The sequence below is a fragment of the Salmo salar genome, unplaced genomic scaffold (assembly GCF_905237065.1).
Source record: "Salmo salar unplaced genomic scaffold, Ssal_v3.1, whole genome shotgun sequence".
In the NCBI taxonomy this organism is placed as follows: Eukaryota; Metazoa; Chordata; class Actinopteri; order Salmoniformes; family Salmonidae; genus Salmo; species Salmo salar.
Genome location: NW_025548725.1, coordinates 48,817 through 71,913, shown reverse-complemented (window position 1 = coordinate 71,913; position 23,097 = coordinate 48,817). Strand labels below are relative to the sequence as shown.

The following is a 23,097-nucleotide window of genomic DNA, read 5'->3' as shown; positions in this document are numbered from 1 at the left end:
ATCTGTACTTGAATTGTGCTGTTTGAAACGTGTTTTTCCAATAAAGCTTTTTAAATTGCAATTATTTGTGTCAGACAGATTTTTGTCTTAATTAATTACATCAGGGGTTCTTAAACATTTTACAGCAATGGAATATTATTGTACTGATATTACCTTACCTGTTATCAGTGGGGGGGTTTATTCTGCTGCTCTGGACTGGATCCCACGGTAGGTGGCGGTAGTGAACCAATAAATAGTTGGATTGCTCGCCAGAAACCCAACCAGGCAGGCCGACTGTTGTTACCATGCAACGAGCAGACGCTTGTGAAAAGTACTAGCTACAAAATTGTCTCAATTGCTTGCTGCGCGTGTGTGTGTGTGTGTATGTTGCTAATCTAGCTAGTTAGCAAGCCATCAATAAAGTTCCTAAAGTTACAACTTGGTAGACGGCTGGAGCACCGACACCGGAGAGTCTGCCTGTCGTTCCCGAGATGCTGTCAAAAACCTTACAATTAAGTAAGTTGCAGTTGGCCTTTGTGTGGCTTTTATTCCTTGCATTGCCATAAAAGCAAGACACTGTCTTTAGCTAACGTTAGCTCTCAAAGCAGATGATGATAAACACCCAGTATATTGCTTGACCTGATCCCTGAGTTTGCCATGAAAACATGGCATTTAGCTAGCTAGAATCCTGTTTACCTTGTTTATATTTACAATGGTGTTTACAGGATCCATATTCAGAGATTCACCTCCACAGCAGCCCTCTCCCAACACCTTCAGCAGCAGGTTTTGACTCAACAGGAGAGGAGAGGCATTGAGCTGGACACCCTCATCTCACCGGCTCAATCAGGTATTAACACTGTTTTGAAACAGAAAGATGTTAGATGTTTTGAAACAGAAAGATGTTAGATGCTTCTTAGTTGAGTAGATGTTATTTTCGTGGTGGCTAGATATGGACCAGAACATCTTGATTTTGTTTTCAGCTGTAGATGATGAGGAGGAGTTGGTGGTAGGCTGGCAGGAGAAGCTGTTCAGTCAGGTAGGTCCTCTACCAGTGTCCTTATAACAAATAAGACTTTACTGTTTAGGATAGTTTGATTTTGCATAGTAAGTTGTGTGTGTGTGTGTGTGTGTGTGTGTGTGTGTGTGTGTGTGTGTGTGTGTGTGTGTGTGTGTGTGTGTGTGTGTAATATGAAGTGGTTTTGTTCCAGAGTGAGTCAGTATACCAGACTCCACTGGAGAGACAGTACCACACAGAGATCATGGCTCTGGAGCGGACCAGGGGCAGACGGAACCGCAGGATTTTCACCTACACCGATTCTGACTGCTACACCAATTGGGAAGGGGTGGGTTTCTACTGAATCTGTAACGGTTCCATAACCACAGACGCTGGGAGACAGGAAGCAAGTACAGGGTGAGGATTTATTAATAAATAGACATGAAACTAAAGAAGAACAGAGTCTGGACAAGAGAAACAAAACAACATCAATGTAGACAAGGGAATGAAACTGAGGAAGTGACAGATATAGGGGAGGCAATCAATGACGTGATGGAGTCCAGGTGAGTCTGATGAAGCGCTGGTGCGCGTAACGATGGTGACAGGTGTGCGTAATGATGAGCAGCCTGGCGACCTCGTGCTCCAGAGAGGGGGAGCGGGAGCAGACGTGACAATTTCATTATTCAAAACAAAGAATTTACCTATTTTCTGTCCCAAAGAAACGTTAGTGTTTTAAAGCAGATTTTTTTATACTCATTACAGGATTCCCAGAGTATGGTGACGCAGGTCAAGTCCAACCCTACCTTCCTGGCACATAGGATGGCCAATGTCAGACACAGACGACAGGACAGACAGCCAGTATAGGTCCCTGTTACTCACCAAAGTGAATTATTATTAAAGTGAATGTAATTGAAGCAACATTGATGTGTGATGTGCTGCTTTGAAGACAAACAGTGTACCGGTATGTTCATATTACCCTTGTATGCTAAATGTGTTTGTGGTATTCTGTTGGTCTGCAGTGACAGCACCTTCCCCAAGTCCAGGCTGATTACCTGGGAGCCCTCGGAGGACTTTGTGAAGACCAGCCACGTGGTCAACACACCTGTACAGACCATGCGCATCATGGGTGACCTGGGACCACCGGGCAAGTGAGTAGCACAAGGGGAAAAACCACTATGTAGCCTATGCACTTATTACACTGCTTTGTATGTAATAACTTTGAAGTAGATTCCAATTCAGGAATTGAAAAGTGGCATTGTATTCTTGTATTCCTCAGACTTGGCCAAAAGGAGAAGGAATGCTTGTTGTGCATGATAAGAGCAGATGGATATGGAGTGATTACCATCAAACCAGACTTCAACAGTTGTTTCATCAGCAAAGGTAATGTTAAATCTGATTTTATTTGTCACAGAATACAACAAGTGTAGACCTTATAGTGAAATGCTTATTTCCGAGCCCTTATCCAACAATGCAGTTTAAGAAAAATAAGTGTTAAGTAAAAATTGGTATTTTGGACCTAGACTTGGCGCTCTGGTACCGCTTGCCGTGCGGTAGCAGAGAGAACATTCTATGACTAGGGTGGCTTGAGTCTTTGACAATTTTTAGGGCCTTATTCTGACAACGCCTGGTATAGAGGTCCTGGATGGCAGGAAGCTTGGCCCCGCTGATGTACTGGGACATACTCACTACCCTCTGTAGTGCCTTGCAGTCAAAGTCTGAGCAGATGCCATACCAGGCAGTGATTTAACCAGTCAGGGTGCTCTCGATGGTGCAGCTGTATAATTTTTTGAGGATCTGAGAAGCCATGCCAAATCTTTTCAGTCTCTTGTGGGGGAATAGGCTTTGTTGTGCCCTCTTCATGACTGTCTTGGTGTGTTTGGACCATTTATATTTTGGTGATGTGGACACCAAGGAACTTGAAGCTCTCAACCTGCCCCACTACAGCCCCGTCGATAAGAATGGGGGCGTGCTCAGTCCTCCTTGTCCTGTAGTCCACAATCATCTCCTTTGTCTTGATCACATTGAGGAAGAGGTTGTTGTCCTTGCACCACATTGTCAGGACTCTGACCTCCTCCTTATAGGCTTTCTCGTTGTTGTTGGTGAATCAGGCCTACCACTGTTGTCATCGGCAAACTTAATGATGGTGTTGGAGTCGTGCCTGACCGTGCAGTCATGAGTGAACAGGGAGTACAGGAGGGGACTGAGCATGCATCCTAGAGGTGCCCCCGTGTTGAGCATCAGTGTGGCGGATGTGTTGTTTCCTACCCTTACCACCTGGGGGCGGCCCATCAGGAAGTCCAGGATCCAGTTGCAGAGGGCGGTGTTTAGTCCCAGGGTCCTTAGCTTAGTGATGAGCTTTGAGGGCACTATGGTGTTAAATGCTGAGATGTAGTCAATGAATAGCATTCTCACATAGGTGCTCCTTTTGTCCATGTGTGAAAGGGCAGTGTGGAGTGCAATAGAGATTGCATCATCTGTTGGGGCGGTATGCAAATTGGAGTGGTTCTAGGGTTTCTGGGATAATGGTGGTGATGTGAGCCATGGCCAGCCTTTCAAAGCACTTCATGGCTACAGATGTGAGTGCTACGGGTCGGTTGTCATTTAGGCAGGTTACTTTAGTGTTCTTAGGCACAGGGACTATGGTGGTCTGCTTGAAACATGTTGGTATTACAGACTCTGACAAGGAGAGGTTGAAAATGTCAGTGAAGACACTTGCCAGTTGGTCAGAGCATGCTCGGAGTACACGGCCTGGTAATCTATCTGGCCCTGCAGCCTTATGAATGTTGACCTGTTTAAAGGTCTGACATCGGCTGCGGAGAGCTTGATCACACAGTCGTCTGGAACAGCTGATGCTCTCATGCATGTTTCAGTGTTACTTGCCTTGAAGCGAGCATAGATGTTATTTAGCTCGTTTGGTAGGCTCGTGTCACTGGGCTGCTCTCGGCTGTGATTCCCTTTGTAGTCTGTAATAGTTGGCAAGCCCTGCCACATCCGACGAGCGTCGGACCCGGTGTAGTACGATTCGATCTTAGTCCTGTATTGACACTTTACCTGTTTGACGGTTCGTCGGCAGGCATAGCGGGATTTCTTATAAGCTTCTGGGTTAGTCCCGCTCCTTGAAAGCGGAAGCTCTACCCTTTAGCTCTGTGCAGATGTTGCTTGTAATCCATGGCTTCTGGTATGGGTATGTACGTATAGTCACTGTGGGGACGACGTCATCGATGCACGTATTGATGAAGCCAGTGATTGATCTGGTGTACTCCTCAATGCCATCGGAAGAATCCCAGGAACATATTCCAGTCTGTGCAAGCAAAACAGTCCTGTAGTTTAGCATCTGCTTCAACTGACCACTTTTTTAATAGACTGAGTCACTGATGCTTCCTGGTTAAATGTTTTTTGTAAGCAGGAATCAGGAGGATAGAATTATGGTCAGAAATGCCAAATGGAGGGCGAGGGAGAGCTTTGTACGCGTCTCTGTGTGTGAAGTAAAGGTGGTCTAGAGTTACTTCCCCCCCCCTCTGGTTGCACATTTAACATGCTGGTTGAAATTAGGTCAAACTGATTTAAGTTTCCCTCCATTAATGTCCATGGCCACTAGGAGAGCCGCCTCTGGATGAGCGTTTTCTTGTTTGCTTATGGCAGTATACAGCTCATTGAGTGCGGTTTTGTGCCAGCATCGGTTTGTGGTGGTAAATAGACAGCTACGAGGAATATAGATGAAAACTCTCTTGGTAAATAGTGTGGTCTACAGCTTATCATGAGATGCTCAGGCGAGCAAAACCTTGAGACTTCCTTAGATATCGTGCACCAGCTGTTGTTTACAAAATATACATAGACCGCCACCCCTTGTCTTACCAGAGGCTGCTGTTCTATCCTGCCGATAGTGTATAACCCGCCAGCTGTATGTTATTAATGACGTCGTTCAGCCACGACTCTGTGAAACATAAGATATTACAGTTAAGGTCCCGTTGGTAGGATATAGTTGCTTTTAGTTCGTCCCATTTATTTTCCAGCTATTGTACGTTGGCTAACAGTACGGATGGCAAAGGCAGATTAGCCACTCGTTGCCTGATCCTCACATGGCACCCCGATCTCCTTCTGCGAATCTACGTCTTTTTTTCCTACGAATGACAGGGATGAGGGCCTGTTCAGGTGTCTGGAGTAAATCCCTCTCGTCTGACTCGTTAAAGACAAATTCTTCGTCCAATTCAAGGTGGGTAATCGCTGTTCTGATGTCCAGAAGCTCTTTTCGGTCATAAGACACGGTAGCAGCAACATTATGTACAAAATAAGTATCAAACAATGTGAAAAAACAAACAAAATAGCACGGTTGGTTATTAAGAGCCAATAAAACGGCAGCCATCCTCTCCGGCGCCAGTACAATTTATTAGTCCAAATTACGGGGAACAAAGGGAATTTGTTTTTCTGAAGGGTTTGGTCACAGATCTGCCAGTTCAGATCAAATCCCACGTATTGTTGCCTGACTCAGTACTCAAACCAGTGACCTTTCAGTTACTGGACTAATTCTCTATCTTCCACCTTTAACACTTTATATATATATATATATATATATATAATTTATTTATTTATTTAACCAAGTAGGCTAGTTGAGAACAAGTTCTCATTTACAACTGCGACCTGGCATGGGCTTCCTAGGCAAAGTTCCCTTTACACTATCCCATGTGCGTGTCTCATGATCTGGTAATGAGGTAGTCCTGCCTGCAAGTTTAAAATCAGTGCCACCCTCAGCTCAAGAGGGCATTACATCTTGGTCTAATGGTCAAGACACTGGTTTTTCCCATGGGAGGCCCGGGTACAGATCCTGCCCATGAAATGTGCACATCCCTCCCAAAGCACAATTCCACTGCTTCCACCAATGTAGTGTTTTTTTTGTTGCAAACAGCAATGTCTAAAAACAGCAATGTCTAAAAACCAGGTCCCTGCCCGTAGGCTAACAAATATATTTTTTTGTAAATTCAGGCGGTCGCCCCAAACAGGTTTTGAACCTGGGTCCATCAACTGTCAAGTCAACAGCTATGCCAAGATGTCCAAACCTCAAGGTGAGTTTGCTCGGTGTTGGATTAAGGTTGCTACATTACCTCCTTCCTTTGGGAGAGCATGCCCCCACACTTCTTTATAGCAAGTCTCTCACGTGTACACACATCTTAGATGGCTTCACAGTCACTATCCCACTTCTGATACCAATGTAACAAATTTTGGGCGTAGCTCCAACTGGGACTTGAACCCCGGTCCAGCGACTAGCAAGCCAACACTTTATCCATTACACCAAGAGATCAGAAGGTGCTAAGTGTTGGGTTAAGGTTGCTACAATATATTCTTATATAGGGCAATGTGTGATCTGGGTGATGCAGCATTGCCACTAGTGCTCCTGACACAGCCAAACACAATTTTTACCTTCTTAACCTTAACTAACCCAAAGTCAAATACATTTATACAAACCACCATGTGAGCAGCAAATTGAGCAGCAAATTTAGAGTTAATGGAGTGAAGTGGGTGATGGTAGGACCACCAGTATGAACTATGTCTATGAATGCATTACAAACACGGATAAATGCTCTTTATCAACACCATCTTTTCTGTAAAACTAGATATCAGCAATCAATCAACAAGACTAATGAAATGGAGCAAATTAAGACATTAGAACTGCTAAAGGTAATATATTACATTCTGAAACCAATTTCTTACTGGTAGATTTTGTACATGACCTGTCATTCCAAAGAGCAACGCTCTCTCTCCTCCCCTTCGCACCCATCACTCTTTGCATGTGCTGGGGCGAAGTTTCCCCTAGATACAGATCTAGGATCAGCTTCCCCTCCCCAAACCTAACAAGGGCCATTAGCGGGGGTGAATTCAAACCTGATCCAAAGCCAGGGTCTATTTGGGGATCTTGTCCCATCCCCCAGAACTCTACATGTGGATGCGGCTTTCTCCAGCTCACCATGCTCACAAAGAAAACAGCAGTGTATTTCAGCTGTAAGTATTTTGAAGTTACTAGCGATATTATTTTAAATGAATTTACCTAGCTTCGTTATTATTCAACAATAACTAGGCCAATGTAGCTGTAGCGGGTTACATTTCGTCGATGCATGGAAAAGTATTAGCTATGTTGAAGCATTATGTTAGCTAGCTAGCAGCTAGCTAGCGAGCCATTTTTCCTGGCAATACTGATAGGTTAATTAGCCAGCTAGCTGCTAAAGGTTGCTGGAGTAGACATTAATACATTTCGGAATGGATTATTATTGCATTGCTTATCTTTGCTATGATGTCTTAGATGTTCTCATATGAAATAATTTTTTGTTGTTCATAATGTTAAAAAACTCCATAGGAGTAATGTTAAACTAGCTACTGGTAGCTAGCTACATTCTAATGCAAATGTGGTCCTAGCTCGGTAGCTTTCCTGTGGCAGGCCGAGTTATTTGCACAAGTCACAATGTGAGACATTTTGTTTAGCAGTTATTTTATTTTGAAATGGCAGCTAGGGATAGGCATTTGGAATATTTCACTATTCAAATATGGATATCCGGATGGTCCAAATATATATATATTTTTTTTGTGAAAACATGTTTTGTTTGCCTCAGGACTGGCAGACACAGTGCGGTGCTAGAAGGGAAGGTTTGATTGGGAGAGACAGTTGTTGCTGCCATAGGCAATCTGTCATACAATACATTATTAATGACATGTCTATTTTAAAATTGTTCTCGTCAGAACACGGATAAAAGCAGTAATCTCTCGTGCCAAGGTATGTAGCCAACCGTCAACCACCCCCTCATTTCCTGCATTTTAAAGTGGCAATCGGCAGTTGCAAAATCCATTTCTGGACCTGCAATTTAATGATATATACCTATTGATTCTTGAAGAATATAACTTAAAAATGCCTCATGAGCTTAGTTCAACTGTTGTACCCCATCAGAACCCAACATATTAGCTTGTTTTACTCCAATGTGGGTAAACAAATTAAATGTAAACAAACACTATATAGCCTCAAAACATGGGAGGGAAATGTAGCCTCAAAATGAGAGATTTCAGACTCTTTGTTATTGGTCTATTAACTTAGACCACCTGGTGATGTCACCAAGCAAGCTAAAACTCCACCAATGCAAAACCTGCTGATTTAGAATGTCTTATGTAGATTGAATTTTCAATCAGCAACTATCAGGAAGTTACACTGATAACATTTTTTATAGTTTCATCAGCTGTTGTACAAATATGATACAAAACACCAGCTGAGTGACACCGGCTGCATCAGTGAGAATGATCCTGACAGCTAAAGCTTGAGTGACAGGTGTTCAGAACTCAGCCTGGTAAATTTGTGACGGTAGGAAACTAGCTGCTTTTGTAAAGCAAGGGAACAGCCGCAATCCACCGTCAAACTTAAAAGGCTGAGTGAGTTCTGAACAAAAATGTAATGTCGTTGCTTGCTAATATGTGGATTTGTTGTTACTCTTATGTTCGTTCCATCTTTGTGTTTTTCAGGCAAGCCTGGGAAAGAACTGAAAAAACACACTAAAGAGTCAAGACAGACACCAGAAAGAGGCCCAAGAAGACTTGGACGCAGGATCAGAGGACAGCGAGGGATGTTCAGAACTCACTCGGTAAGTTGGTGAGGGTACACTTTGAGACTGCTTACCTGACACAGAGGAAGTCTTTTCTTTTTATCTCCTCTCCCTTACCTTCCCTATGCCCCTCTCCTCTATTGTGTTGGACCATCATGTGTTTTAATCTTTTCTTTGTTTGCGATTAGGATTGGAGAATGACTTCTCAACCCAAGAGGCCCAAGAGCAGCTGTGAGAAAGCATCAGTTTGGAAGCATTTGGGAAAATGTAAAGTGCTAAAGAAGGTTCCCGGCAAAGAGGATTGCCTGTTTTGGGTCAGAGCCAGCTCTCAAAAACAGAACATGGAAAGACATAAAAACCTGGTGCACAACACAATGCAAACAGAAAAGACTCTCCGCAGCCAGTAAAAGGCTAGCATGCCACAAAGCTGAAGTTCACACAGGTGAATGGGAGAGTTGTAAAAGACATAGCTCCAAAATACAGGTCCTAGTTGAGCTCGTGAGCTAGTTCTGCTCTTTTTTGCATTTTTTTGGTTTTGTGGTGCAAACTTTAGTGTGTCGAGCATAACACGTCAACCCCGTTACCAATAGATAAAAAGGCTAGACATTTTTTAGCAATTTCATTTTTTGTCTGAAACTTCCAATTCAAAAGCTTCCGTTCCCCTTGTTACAAGGGATTTATGCATGATTTAATATGAAACCCTGCCTCCCGAGTGGCACAGTGGACTTAGGCGCTGCATCGCAGTTGCTAGCTGTGCCGCTATAGATCCTGGTTCGGCTGCGACCCGGAGACCCATGGGTTGGTGCACAATTGTCCCAGCGTCGTCCTGGTTAGGGGAGGGTTTGTCCGGCAGGGATGTCCTTGTCCCATTGCGCTCTAGCAACTCCTGTGGCAGGCCGGGCGCATGCATGCTGACACGGTCGCCAGGTGTATGGTGTTTCCTCCGACACATTGGTGTGGCTGGCTTCCGGGTTAAGCGGGCATTGTGTCAGGAAGCAGTCTAGCTTGGCAGGGTCGTGTTTCAGAGGACCCATGGCTCTCTACCTTCGCCTCTCCCGACTCCGTAGGGGAGTTGCAGAGATGAGACAAGACTGTAACTACCAATTGGATACCACGAAAATTGGGGAGATAAAGGGGTTAAGATATATAATATATAAAATGAAACCCTGTTATACTTTATTTGGCACTTAATAGGCACTTATTGTAGTCATTTTTTAAATTTAATCTCTTCAGATGGGAAACCGTTTTATTTTAATTTTTATTCATTTGAATATGGTCTTTATAACCTTTATAATCTTCGTTGCAATAGGCCCATAAAATAATATCAGCTTTTATGATGCTGGTAAAGATAGTACCTTACTGCGCAGTATAGCCTATAGGTTATACACTGAGCGTACAAAATAATAAGGACACCTTCCTAATATTTAGTTAGCCCCCCACCCCCTTTTGTTCTCAGAACAGCTTCAATTTATCGGGGCATGGATTCTACAAGGTGTTGAAAGCGTTCCACAGGGATGCAGGTCCAGGTTGAAGCCAATGCTTCCCACAGTTGTCAAGTTGGCTGGATGTCCTTTGGTTGGTGGAACATGAGCGTGGAAAAACCCATCAGTGTTGCAGTTCTTGACACAAACCGGTGTGCCTGGCACCTACTACCATACTCCGTTCAAAGGTACTTAAATCTTTTGTCTTGCCTGTTCACCCTCTGAATGGCACACATACACTATCCATGTCTCAATTGTCTCCAGGCTTAAAAATCATTCTTTAACCTGTCCTGTCCCCTTCATCTACAAGTGATCCGGCATCACTAGCTTGCATGTTCTGCAGCCTTGTAAAGATAGGGAGAGGATGACTGGGATGCAGTTTGGCATTTATTGTCATGAATCTTGCCCTGGCGGCAGTTCTGCAAAGTGGTCACAAGCTGGCACAGGCATAAAGAATAATATCAGATTTTTTACCTAACCCTAACCACACTGCTAATCCTTACCTTAAATTAAGTCCATAAAACACAATTATTTTCCACAAATATTTAAGATATAGCCAATTTTGGCTTTGCAGCTGCCATATCTAGAGGAAATTGCGCAGTTCTGCCTCCAGAGCAGTATTCATGACAAACGTCAAGCTGCGACTGGAAGAGGGAATGTAAAATCGATAATGAAATTGTTTTGACAATTAACATACTTTTTATTATGAAAAGTACAATATATCCATGTACACATCAGATAGTTGCTCTTTCTCTGCTACCTCATTCTATTTCTCTAGTCTAGTATTCCCTGGTTATGTTCCTCGTCTTCCTCCTCTATTTCCTCACCTCTTCCTCAGACTCTTCTTTTTCTTTTCCTCCTCCTTACTTTCTCCAACATTTTCCATCTGTTGCATCTTACTGGCCTTTTCTTGCTTCTCTACTTTTTTGGCTTTTTTGGACAAGGAGATAAAGTAATGTAAGCTTATGGGTTCTCTTCTCTTGAGCTACTATATCTAGAGCTATGCTATACTGTAGGAGGATATATGGCCAATATACCCTTCTTGTATTTCCTCCCACCTGTGGGGCCACTCCTGCCATTTCCTGGAGCCGCTTCCTGCCGGTCTGGCTCAGGTTGGTGATGGGGGCCAGGTGAGGCATTTGGCGTTATGGGAAGTTCTCTGTAGCGGACGGAGTGATAATGACAGGGCTGAGAGGAGTCCGAGGCCTTGGGACATTCTCTGGGGAGGGAGGGGCCACAGCAGAGGGCAGGGCCACAGCAGAGGGCAGGGCCCGTAGGGCTTCAGCCAGGGTCCGGGGTGCTGAGGTCACAAGAGGAGAGAGGCCAGTGTTGCCAGACACAGGACCAGAGACCTTCCCTGGGCTCTGTAGGACCAGAAAGTAAAGTAAAATATCAGGACAATGCTACGTTAAAAACAATCTGTAGATATACTTTATAACTAAACTATACACATTGCAGATACATGACTACACTCAATAAGTAGGAGTAACTTACAAAGCTCTGGACATTGTTATTTTTTTCAGGCTTGAGGAGACTGTTCTCGGCTATACTGGTTTGCATTTCTGCCATGCTGTCTATATTTTCGGCCATCTCTCCAGTGCATTTCTTGAATGCCACTTTCAACCTCCAAGTCATTCAGCCAACTGTCCAGGTCTACTGCCTTAAGATCACCTTCGCTGCAGTTTCTCTTCATCTCTTGGATCAGTGCCCTCACCTCCTCGCCCATCCTCTTGAGCTCCCTAGCCACGTCTTCGTCCCTCAGTCTCTCCTTCCTCCTCCCCATCCACTTCGCAATCCATCCTCTACAGCATCCCTCATTCTTCTTCTGCCTCTCTTGGTTGATGTCCTGACCGTCATTGTGCGTCTCCAGGCCTTCCTCCAGGTTGAGTTCTATTGAGGTCAGGTTTTCTTTGATCCGCCTCAGGCTCTCCTCTTTGATGTTGGTCCACTCTGTCTGCTTGTCCAGCTGCTGCCTGCAGGGCCGGACAGTGGGGACCACCTCCATCTGGCATGACACCTTCTTCAGGGCACTCACAGAGGCAGGGAGGAGGATGTTGAACTTGGCCACAATAATATCTACAGACATAGGGTCAAACCGTTGAGATGTGACACACACACAAATTTAAAAGATGCCTACCAGTCGATGGTCCTTCAGTGGTCCTTGTGGTTCATTTGGAGGCTCTGGACTGTCCTCAGAAGAGGCATCATTGCCATCATCAAGCTGTGCGTCAGAGAGCTAGCTGGTCATAGTCCATTCTCCACATTCACTGAGAGTTACTCAAAAATGTGTGTGGGGGGAGGAGATAGACAGATCATCCTCATCCATATCCCTCACTTCAAGCTTTGTCACCTTTCCATCCTCAACTTTCAGTGGTGGTGTCCTCCTTTCATGATCCTCATCATCACACTGTGTATCAGAGTCAACTAGTCAGAGACCATCCTCCTCACAGTGATGTCACTCAACAAAGACATGGACGGTAGGGTACAACTCTTTTACCTCCGATTCACAGTCAGTGAAGGAGTAGATGGAAAAGTCATCAGAACTGCAGGATGAGGTCACATCATATTTTCCCTCCATCAGCCGAGTCACCCTTCCAGACTGAGGAGACAGAGAAAGGCATGTACTCATGGCAGCCATAGAATACACTGGCATTGACCCTCAAGGAAATGTAGAATATGTAGACAATCCAACATGGTTGTACAAGTAGTGAGTAATACATGGGTAACTGAAAATGCAATAAATGCAACTCCCATAACATTAGGGGTGGGTCTAAAGACCTTCCATAGTATAGGATTCTTTAGCATCTCGAATGGATGATTGTCAATTCAACCAAGCCACCCAAAATGGCCATATGAATCAACAGATTGATCTATCTGTTGTGTCTCTATGGGAACAGCAGAGATGACCTGGCTGAGAGGCTCTGGATTGATGCTCCATCCATCCCCAGATGTTTGGTCCTGCCCACGGCTCACAATGATTGGCTGTAAACAGTAAAGAAGGAATTAAAGACTGCTTTCCTCATTGCAGAATGCATAACTAATGTGCATGTGTTATTGATTTCAGTTCGGATATGACTTAAAGGCTTTGTTCTTCTGTGCATCTTGCTGGTTGGCCACATCACAGAATCAGGGATGCTAACCCTCACTGGATTCAACCGTCAACACATCACTCAATTTAAAAGGTGATAATATAACAAAGACAGGACAGATATGTATTGTATATTTACCACATAAGGGTGGAGTCTTTAAGCTCTTTTGATTCTCTCATTATTACGATCCATTGCTTTCTGAGGGAAACATTTCCAACAATATTGGATATATATGTATATGTGTGAGTGTGTGTATATACACAGCTTTGGATAACATTAAGAGACCACTGCAAAATGATCAGTTTCTCTGGTTTTACTATTTATCGGTTTGTGTTTGGGTAAAATTAACATTTTTGTTTTCTTCTATAAACTGCTGACAAAACTTCTCCCAAATTCCAAATAAAAATATTGTCATTTAGAGCATTTATTTGCAGAAAATGACAACTAATCAAAATAACAAAAAAGATGCAGTTGTCAGACCTCGAATAATACTAATATTTTAACTTAGGAAGAGTTCTGAAATCAATATTTGGTGGATTAACCCTGATTTTCAATCACAGCTTTCATGCGTCTTGGCATGCTCTCCACCAGTCTTTTACGTTGGTGTTGGGTGACTTGATGCCATCCTGGCGCAAAACTTCAAGCAGCTCGGCTTTGTTTGATAGCTTGTGACCATCCATCTTCCTCTTGATCACATTCCAGAGGTTTTCAATGGGGTTCAGGTCTGGAGATTGGGCTGGCCATGACAGGGTCTTCATCTGGTGGTCCTCCATCCACACCTTGATTGACTTAGCTGTGTGGCATGGAGCATTGTCCTACTGGAAAAAGCAATCCTCAGAGTTGGGGAACATTGTCAGAGCAGAAGGAAGACCTCTTTTTGCAGGTCATTTGATATCATCCTACAGTTGTTGAGTGACATTCGAATGAGTTGGCAGTCATCCCAGTCAGTGGAGAGTCGTTTTCACCCTCTGCCAGTCTGTAGCTTTGTTGTCCCCAATGTCTGCTGCTTGGCCTTTTACCTTTATTTAACTTGGCAAGTCAGTTAAGAACAAATTCTTATTTTCAATGACAGCCTAGGAACAGATTTTTACCTTGTCAGCTCAGTAATTCAATCTTGTAACCTTCCGGTTACTAGTCCAACGCTCTAACCACTAGGCTACCTGCAGCCCCTATGAACCACTGTCTTTTAAATTTTAAGGATAGAAGCAATCTGACGCTCACTGTATCCCTCTGCCAGTAAAGCCAGAATTGAACCCTTCTTTTCCTCACTCAAAACTTTCCTTTTCAACTCTTTTGACATGGTCAATAGTTATTGTTAGCTTCCAATTACTTTTGAGGTACTACTAGCACTGTGTTTGCCATCCAGCTGTTCCTATTGCAAGAGGATAGTGATGACCACAGCAGTGGTTTTTATACTTTTCCTCGTTAAATAAGATTTGGTTTAGGTGATCACCTGATCAGTACCTCATTCAGTAGAATGAGGCACCTCATTCAGTAGAATGAGGTGTGCCTGTGTTGGAAATCAACAGACACTGGAATGGAATGGCTGCCATACATGTAGAGATGCTGATTTAAGAAACATTTGCAGTGGTTTCTTTAATTTTTTTACATAGTTGTGTGTGTATATGTGGTACCCTGTATATATTATACAGGTTGGGAAGGCTGTGCACCACAAGGCCAAAGGTTACCTGCAACAACCTGAATGAAGAAAGAGATTGTACAGATGAAATCAAATCTGAACACAGTTTATGTAGTGAATTAATGCTTGGTTACATCATAATACGTCACAGCTTCATGACTGTGCATAATACATCGCAAGAAAAAGGCTTGTTTGGAGCCTAACTGGTGGTATTGTCTTCTCACTGGTTGTAGCTAGCTGAATAATGAAATTATGTGCATATTTCCTACTAACTGAGTAATGATTGTATCGATGTTTGGTTGGACGTTTTACAGATAGGCCAAGAGGATATCAATAGGAAGAAACCATTCCTTGCCATTTTTGTTTTCATTTTGCACATTGAGTAACCAGCATTAAGGGACCACAATGGAAGTCGTTGACTTTATTGTGTTGTCCCTGACACGTTTTATTTTATTAAACTGTTTTATTATTTTACTAAACTGTCAAATATAGCTATCAAACTCAAATGGGCTAATGAGGACTCTGATCATCACATTTCAGGCACAAGCCAGCAGGTGGCAGTGTCTTTAAATGCAGCACTGCCTTAGTGCACTTCATGATCTGCGCATTAAATAACTTTGGTTGTGAAGGTGATTAATAAAAATAAATAAAAAGAATGTGATTAATCCAAATGCGGAAGTCCATTACATTTGCTTTGGTTTAGCTATCTATCAACTCCCTCCCTGTCTTAGCTAAAGTGCTGTGCAATATTGGAGGACAGGCGTGGTAACTGAAATGTTTGTATTGTGCTTGATTATCCACTGGTATCAGTTTGACAAATATGTACTGAGCATCAAATCTGTTTTGAAAGATGTTGTGGTGGAAGAATTTGGGGTGAGCTGTTGTAACTTCTCAAGGGATATGTTCTGTGTTGGACTGTGATGTTTTGCGTTTCATAGACTACTTGTATGTCTGCACCCTAACACAAGGCCATTGTGTTCCAGAACTATTGATGTATAGAAGAACTGTTGTGTAAACAATATGATTGTATTATCACCTCCCACTATATAAGGGACATGTAACCATTTCTTCCTTGCTGTGAAATTAGAGGTGGATCTCCTCTGCAGCTGCTTGTATTAAATATGTTTATTATATATTTAAATAGTCTCTGCCTTAATCTTTGGATCGAATTTTTCACAACTGTGGTTCAGAGGTTCAAGAGTTATACTCCTGAGTTGAGGCTAACGAGTGTCATTGTTGCTGTTATTATAGTGTCATTTCTTTTCTTTATTGTCATTACATATTTCAGGTTATCAGAGGATGCCTTCAGTGTGGAACTAAAGTTTTTGGCAATGGGCATGGTAAATTAGCAAGGAGGGACTGAGTGATTTAAGAATCATATGCTCGGTAGCTAGCTAGCTACTTTGAATGGGACTGTTGTAACATTATCTAGCTTGCTACAACTTGTAGTTAACGTTAATGACGTAACAGATAACAAGCTAGCGCACAACACATCAATGCCGCTGATGTCTGTCAAGCCGTTAATTTCAGTTTTAATCCTGTCCTCTTCCTTTACGGTACACAAGCTCATCACATACTCCTTCCACCACAAGACAGTGACCCAGCTACTCTTCAGCATTGGGGTTCTGATGCTCCTCTGGTGGAATTGAGAAGAGTGTGGACACTGTTTGGTTCCTCCTCATGTTTCAGCTGCTCTCTATCAGCACAGGGGTGTTGTACACCATCCTGGGGCTGGTAGTGTTTGGTGCATCTGCCCAGAATCAAGTGGAAGGGTTAGCTCCTGTATCCCTCTCCCGTATGGTTAAGAGCTTTGTTTTTTGGTGTCAGCGTACCCATGTTAGCCCTGCCCTGGCTGTTTCTGCTCATCATAATATTTTTGGTCCCACACACTGTCTTACTCTGCAATGTTATCATCACAGGGCAGGATCTGTATCCTTACTCCAAATAACTGATGCACTCTGCGGTCGCCAGTTTCCTCCAACACATTGGTGTTCCTGGCTTCTGTGTGAAGAAGCAGTGTGGCTTGGCAGGGTTGTGTTTCGGAGGATGGATGGCTCTCGACCTTTGCCTTTTCCAAGTCCGTAGGGGAGTTGCAGAGATGGGACAAGACTGTAACTACCAATTGGATATCACGAAAAATGTATCAAAGCACCAAAACATTTTTCTAATAATTCGTCATTGTGCACAGTGAAGAGAAGCCATAAATTACTACCTATTTTGCATAAACAACTGGATCAAGTGGTAAAAGTCATGTAACAGGTCATGATGGAACACGTTATTCGATATCAGTAATGCAAGAGAAAAAGTTCAAAGGCACACAAATGAACATGAACCCTGCCATATCACTACTGTCTTGTTTTGCATGCTTTGTACAAAATAATACAATGCAGTACTGCAGGATATTTATTAGCTAGCTACAACTTGCATGTTCACTTATCTCCAACCATGATCAATTGACCATGACCTAACCCTCTGGGTGGTCTTAACCAATCATAGCACAGTATGATACGGCGGTAAAATGCATCCAATCATAAGTCAGTATGTTTACACATATGAATATTCCAACTACAATAGTTTAGGGGTTTCTCTATTAAAATAAACACCAAATGGACTGCTGAACATCACCCTTATATCATCCACTTCATTCCATTTCATATAGTTAATGTTCAGCAGAACCTCAAGTTGAAGTAAATATTTTGTATTGGACCTCCAACCATCAGCATTGAAAGACACCTAGATAAAATACTTACTGAGTGGCATAGTAGTAGGTGCCAGGTGCATCGGGTTGACTGTCGAGAACTGCAACGCTACTGGGCTTTTCACGCTCAACAGTTTCCCGTGTGTATCAAGAATGGTCCACCACCCAAAGGACATCCAGACAACTTGACTACTGTGGGAAGCATTGGAGACAACATGGGCAAGCATCTCTGTGGAACACTTTCAACACCTTGTAGAGTCCATGCCTGATGAATTGAGGCTGTTCTTTAATATTGGTGAGGTGTTCCTAATGTTTTGTATTCTACACACCAGAGGTAGTGATTATCAGAACACACATTACAGTTAATAGACGTTTTCATGTTGTACTGGAAGTGCACATACAACCAACACATATTGTATTGCCTATATGCTGTGGTAGTGTCCATCTAATCGTAACTAGTTGGAACTAAGCCTTAGTCTGAGAGCATGAGAAAAAAAACACCTGGACACTTTTACAGTTTACCACCACTTAATCTAAGACCTATTCTTTAATGAACCGATGAAAAACAAGGCTCAATTACTAAATAGTTTCTGCAATTTAAATGTACAAATTTAACAATACATGGTACAATATGAATGTGCTACAAGTATGTATATTTTACTCTAATCTTACTCTTCTCTCTGTATTTACACAACCTTCCTAGGGCATCTGAATAGGCAGCCATATTGAAATTTGTAAATACATTTACAGACTGCAAATATAGAATGCTTTCAATGCCTTACATTTGAAGAGTTAATATACAAGATAAAATGCCTTATGTGGATCTTCACAGCATTATACACGTCCTGATGACATATTTAATTCCATAATCGCCTCTGTTTTTGCCTAGTTTCACTTACAATTGTACAATCGAGTTTGCAAATGTACAATTAGCCCCATAATTCAGTTTGCGATGATGATCCGCTCAGCAAAGTCAGCCAAAACTTAAAACCAACTTTAATATGAAGAAGTCAACGTACAAGTGTAAGAAACAAATGTAAATAAAAAAAACTCCTAATCCCCAAAATGGGAGAATGAAACAATATTTCTATTTTTGAGAATGTGGGAATGCTCTGTGGACACTTAAGGGACAGTCATGTCTAGTGTGTTTCATTTGGTGATCTCATGAAGGACAGGAAACACACATAACTGTATCTCTTAAAGTGTACATTTCCCAGCTGTCAGTTTTACAGCTGAATGTTGTATAAGATGAATGAATAAGTATCAGAATACTTTTGAAAAGATAACAATGTGATTTAGTCTTCTAAATCAGAATTGGTTGTTTTATGGTATTTATGCACAGTCAGTAGCCACGCCCAGGTGACCACAAACATGAGACGGCCCCTTTTCTACTCAAGTATAAAAGCCCCCGTGACGCTATTCACACCAGACCAGGGAAACCACGGTGTAAGCTAGGGTTGCAAATGGTTGAATTTCTAAGACCATACAGCGTGTAGCGTTGGCTACACGGCTAGAAATGGTTAAACTCTAAAACATTGCCACAGAAGGAGCAAATGTTATACGAGGCCTTTTCAGTCTGCAGCTGGAAATGTACGTAGCCGAGGACGAAGAATACCGACAACCGCCGAAACATCTATTCTATGCGACAACATGGGTATGCCTGACGTATCCACTAGGAACGCAACCAGAGACTTTTCTGTCGACTCCCTCCAGCAGATGGACCGGCGACAACAGAGAGAAACAACAACATGTTAAGTAACCCATGTATGAACTAATTGTGAGTGTGTTTTATGTAATTCTGTGATTGATTAAGTTAGTAAATAAATCATTAAGCCAATTTGTATATTGCTGATTCATGATTCTATGCTAGGGTTCGTGCAGATATCCAAGGGTTTGCGACATTCAGTAATGACACTGATGAGGTAATAAAATTCATTAATAAGCGACTATTTTGATAAAATATGAAAATATCTGAGGAGTTATATTTGGGAAATTGACACTATAATTTTTCCGTGGTGCCCCGACTTCCTCGTTAAAGTTACATGATTAGTTTTATCGCGTAGTAAAATTACACATAGAGAATGGTTTTGATAATATACAGTCTTCTCATTTAATGATAGTCAACGACACGAAAGCATATAACTTTCCTTACATCACACTTATACATTGCAATTTTCGATTTACCTGATACAGTAGGTAGGCTAAAATTCGATGTCTGCGAAGACGTTGTCTTCTAGCCAAGACATGAAATGCAATCATAATTGATTAGCGCATAAGGCACACACAACAGTTCCATGATGACTGAAAACACAACCATGGGATGAACAGCTGACACATTTCCGGGCGGTCCATCTAACATTGAATAATTCTTCCCTCGCCCCTTGCCCTGCAAGTGTCAACTCATCAGCCGTCATGAAACGTCATCAGAAGTGTCCACTTTATGTGAGGGCTGAGGGGAGAAGGTGTGTATTTTAAGTGTTTGGAATGCAGCCCTAGTGTGTTGTATTGGGATTGTGCCCCAGAGCATTATGGGGGTTCTATGTGGTGACAAATTTAGTGAAGTTGTTGGATAGAGATTAAAAGTGAAGAATGATAGTTGAGCATTTTTTTTAAATATTATTCAATTCAAATTCGTTTTTTCAAATTACAGGAGAGCGAGGAGGTATATTACAAATTATTTTCATGGTTTTAGAACTTTATTTTTGTGTGTTGTTAGCAAGGCAAATTTAAATAAATTACAGGAACTCCAGTAGCTAGCTCGCTAACGTTACCAGCGCGAGTGTGCAGTTATCTCCTCCAGAATGGTAGAATGGCCAACGCTGCCGAAAATGTTGTGAATTGTTTTGGTTGAAGAACCCCTTCCATTCTCTGGGGTACACGGAAAAGGTGCGAATTAAAAGCGAGGGTCGACCTCTGCTTGAGATAAGTTTCATGAAGAAGGTGAGGGCGTTCAATACTAACAGGTATCAAAAGTATTTCTGGTTAATAGGGAGCCTTTCATCAAGTCGCCCGTATTGCCTGCATACAGCCTATACACCCTGTCATCCGATCAGGGTAAACTAATTGGTAACATGTATTTATAGTCCATTTGTGTCAGGAGAAAATGTGATCAAATTTAGTATATATAATCAAAATTGGGCTGGCTAGGCTGCCTATACGTTTTTAATACAAAATGATTAACTGGAATTAATCAATGAACATAATAGTGATGACAGATGTGAGTTCATTTTTTGTAAGGCCAACAGTTGCATAGGCCTGCATGATGCAAACATGCATAAATCAAGCTCAGCCCTGTGAGTTATATTGTCTATCAGTTCTTGTCTATGTGTCTGGGTGGAGGAAATCCCCCTCCTAATGTAGTCTAAATATAATTTAAATGAACAAATAGAAGGTAGCTGCAGTTTGACAGGGTTTGCATCCCCCCGGGCCAGGTGTTTTTGTTTCAGGAGTTTTTTTTAAAACCTTTTGATCTGATTAGGAAAAACTGGTCCCATCATAGCCCATATAAAACCTTTTTACAAGTGATTAATCACTGTCATAAGAAAAACTCCAGGCCTCAGGGGGCAAACATTTCCCCACCTCTCTGGGACCTATTGCACCACCAGTCTACTTGCAGTTGTCAGTTATTGTCAGGTATGTGGATGATCAGGGCTTTATTCAAGAACGTTTCTTGGGATACTTTGATGTGTGAAGTGGGTGGGATGTGCAGTCTGTTTGACTTCATGAATTTTGAAATGTCTGAGTTTAACTTCATAGAGAAACTCTTTGTCCAAACCTACAATGGCGCAGCTGTAATGGAATGTATCTGCTATTTGTATTTACAGCTAAGTCCCCTCCTGTTCCCTGATTTTAAGAGGTTATGACTACTCCACTCCACTACCACTGTCAACTTTCTCCTGACATGAACTGAAGCCACGTCTCATGTGCCCGCTCGTCCACTGGCACATTGAATGTTTCCCCTCCAAGCACTGAGTATCCCTATCAATTTTCTCTCATTACTGTATGTAGAGTCAATCACATACGCAATCACATTATTACACATCAATGATTTTACTCCTTACTTGGACTAACTCATTCTTAGCTCTTTTGTCTAACTGTGTAGTGTGTTACTGTTTTGTCTTCCCAGTCAAACCCTGTCCTGCACTGGTAAAGCCTCTGAACACCTCAACTCATACCCTCAATCACTGCTGTGATCTTTTCCAACTCTGTGTAAGTAGCCCTCTTATTCCCCATAATATTGTACTATAAATGTCTTTATTAAATGCTTTAGGTTAAAATAATTCGTTTTTGACGATTTTGACACTTTGTCGTCTCCGTGTGTTCCGCGCCTATACCACTGGTCTCCCATCCTCCTCAGTTGTTCAAGTCAACAGCCTCCACTGATACATAGACTTACCGGTCAAAAGTTTTAGAACACCTACTCATTCAAGGGCTTTTCTTTATTCTTACAATTTTCTACATTGTAGAATAATAGTGAAGACATCAAAACTATGAAGTAAAACGTATGGAATCATGTAGTAACCAAAAAAAGTGTTAAACAAATCAAAATGTATTTTATATTTGACATTCTTCAAAAGCCACCCTTTGCCTTGATGACAGCTTTGCACACTCTTGACATTCTCTCAACCAGCTTCATGAGGTTGTCACCTGGAATGCATTTCAATTAACAGGTGTGCCTTCATAAAAGTTAATTTGTGGAATTTCTTTCCTTCTTAATGCGTTTGAGCCAATCAGTTGTGTTGTGACAAGGTAGGGGGGTATACAGAAGATAGCCCTATTTGGTAAAAGACCAAGTCCATATTATGGCATGAACAGCTCAAATAAGCGAAGAGAAACGACAGTCCATCATTACTTTAAGACATGAAGGTCAGTCAATATGGAACATTTTAAGATCTTTAAAAGTTTCTTCAAGTGCAGTTGCAAGAACCATCAAGCCGTATGATGAAACTGCCTCTCATGAGGACCGCCACAGGAAAGGAAGACACAGAGTTACCTCTGCTGCAGAGGATAAGTTCATTAGAGTTACCAGCCTCAGAAATTGCAGCCCAAATAAATGCTTTACAGAGTTCAAGTAACAGACACACCTCAACATCAACTGTTAAAAGTAGACTGTATGAATCAGGCCTTCATGGTCTAATTGCTGCAAAGAAACCACTACTAAAGGACACCAATAATAAGAAGAGACTTGCTTGGGCCAAGAAACACGAGCAATGGACATTAGACTGGTGGAAACTTGTCCTTTGGTCTGATTAGTCCAAATTGAAGATTTCTTTTGTTCCAACCGCGGTGTCTTTGTGAGACGCGGTGTGGGTGAACGGATGATCTCCGCATGTGTCTTTCCCACCGTAAAGCATGGAGGAGGAGGTGTTATGGTGTGGCAGTGATTTGCTGGTGACGCTGTCTTTGATTTATTGAGAATTCAAGGCACACTTAACCAGCATGGCTACCACAGCATTCTGCAGCGATACGCCATTCCATCTGACTTGGGCTTAGTGGGACGATCATTTGTTTTTCACCAAGACAATGACCCAACACTTCCATGCTGTGTAAGGGCTATTTTACCAAGAAGAAGAGTGATGGAGTGCTGTATCAGATGACCTGGCCTCCACAATCCTTGACCTCAACCAAATTGAGATGGTTTGG

At 42.3% G+C, this 23,097-nt stretch overlaps 2 long non-coding RNA genes across 8 annotated transcripts; one reads left to right on the top strand and one right to left on the bottom strand.

The window, feature by feature from the left end:
• The first annotated feature begins 175 nt into the window (after positions 1-175).
• On the top strand, positions 176-15,897 carry LOC106567710 (Meckel syndrome type 1 protein homolog). 7 transcript variants are annotated; one of them, XR_006763683.1, is made up of 11 exons: positions 176-495; positions 705-826; positions 960-1,015; positions 1,174-1,322; positions 1,993-2,121; positions 2,250-2,353; positions 5,954-6,033; positions 6,583-6,646; positions 6,773-6,967; positions 8,468-8,586; positions 8,736-8,904. It is a non-coding gene; the product is annotated as a Meckel syndrome type 1 protein homolog (long non-coding RNA). The 7 variants fall into 7 exon arrangements; XR_006763681.1 differs by lacking the exon at positions 8,736-8,904 and adding an exon at positions 1,736-1,833 and having other exon boundaries at positions 8,468-8,587; XR_006763682.1 differs by lacking the exons at positions 6,583-6,646; positions 6,773-6,967 and adding an exon at positions 1,736-1,833 and having other exon boundaries at positions 8,736-9,028.
• LOC123733248 (uncharacterized) lies at positions 15,417-19,249 on the bottom strand. Its single transcript, XR_006763687.1, has 2 exons — positions 18,997-19,249; positions 15,417-15,854 (listed from the first exon to the last, which is right to left on the bottom strand). It is a non-coding gene; the product is annotated as an uncharacterized lncRNA (long non-coding RNA).
• Between the last annotated feature and the right edge of the window lie 3,848 nt (positions 19,250-23,097).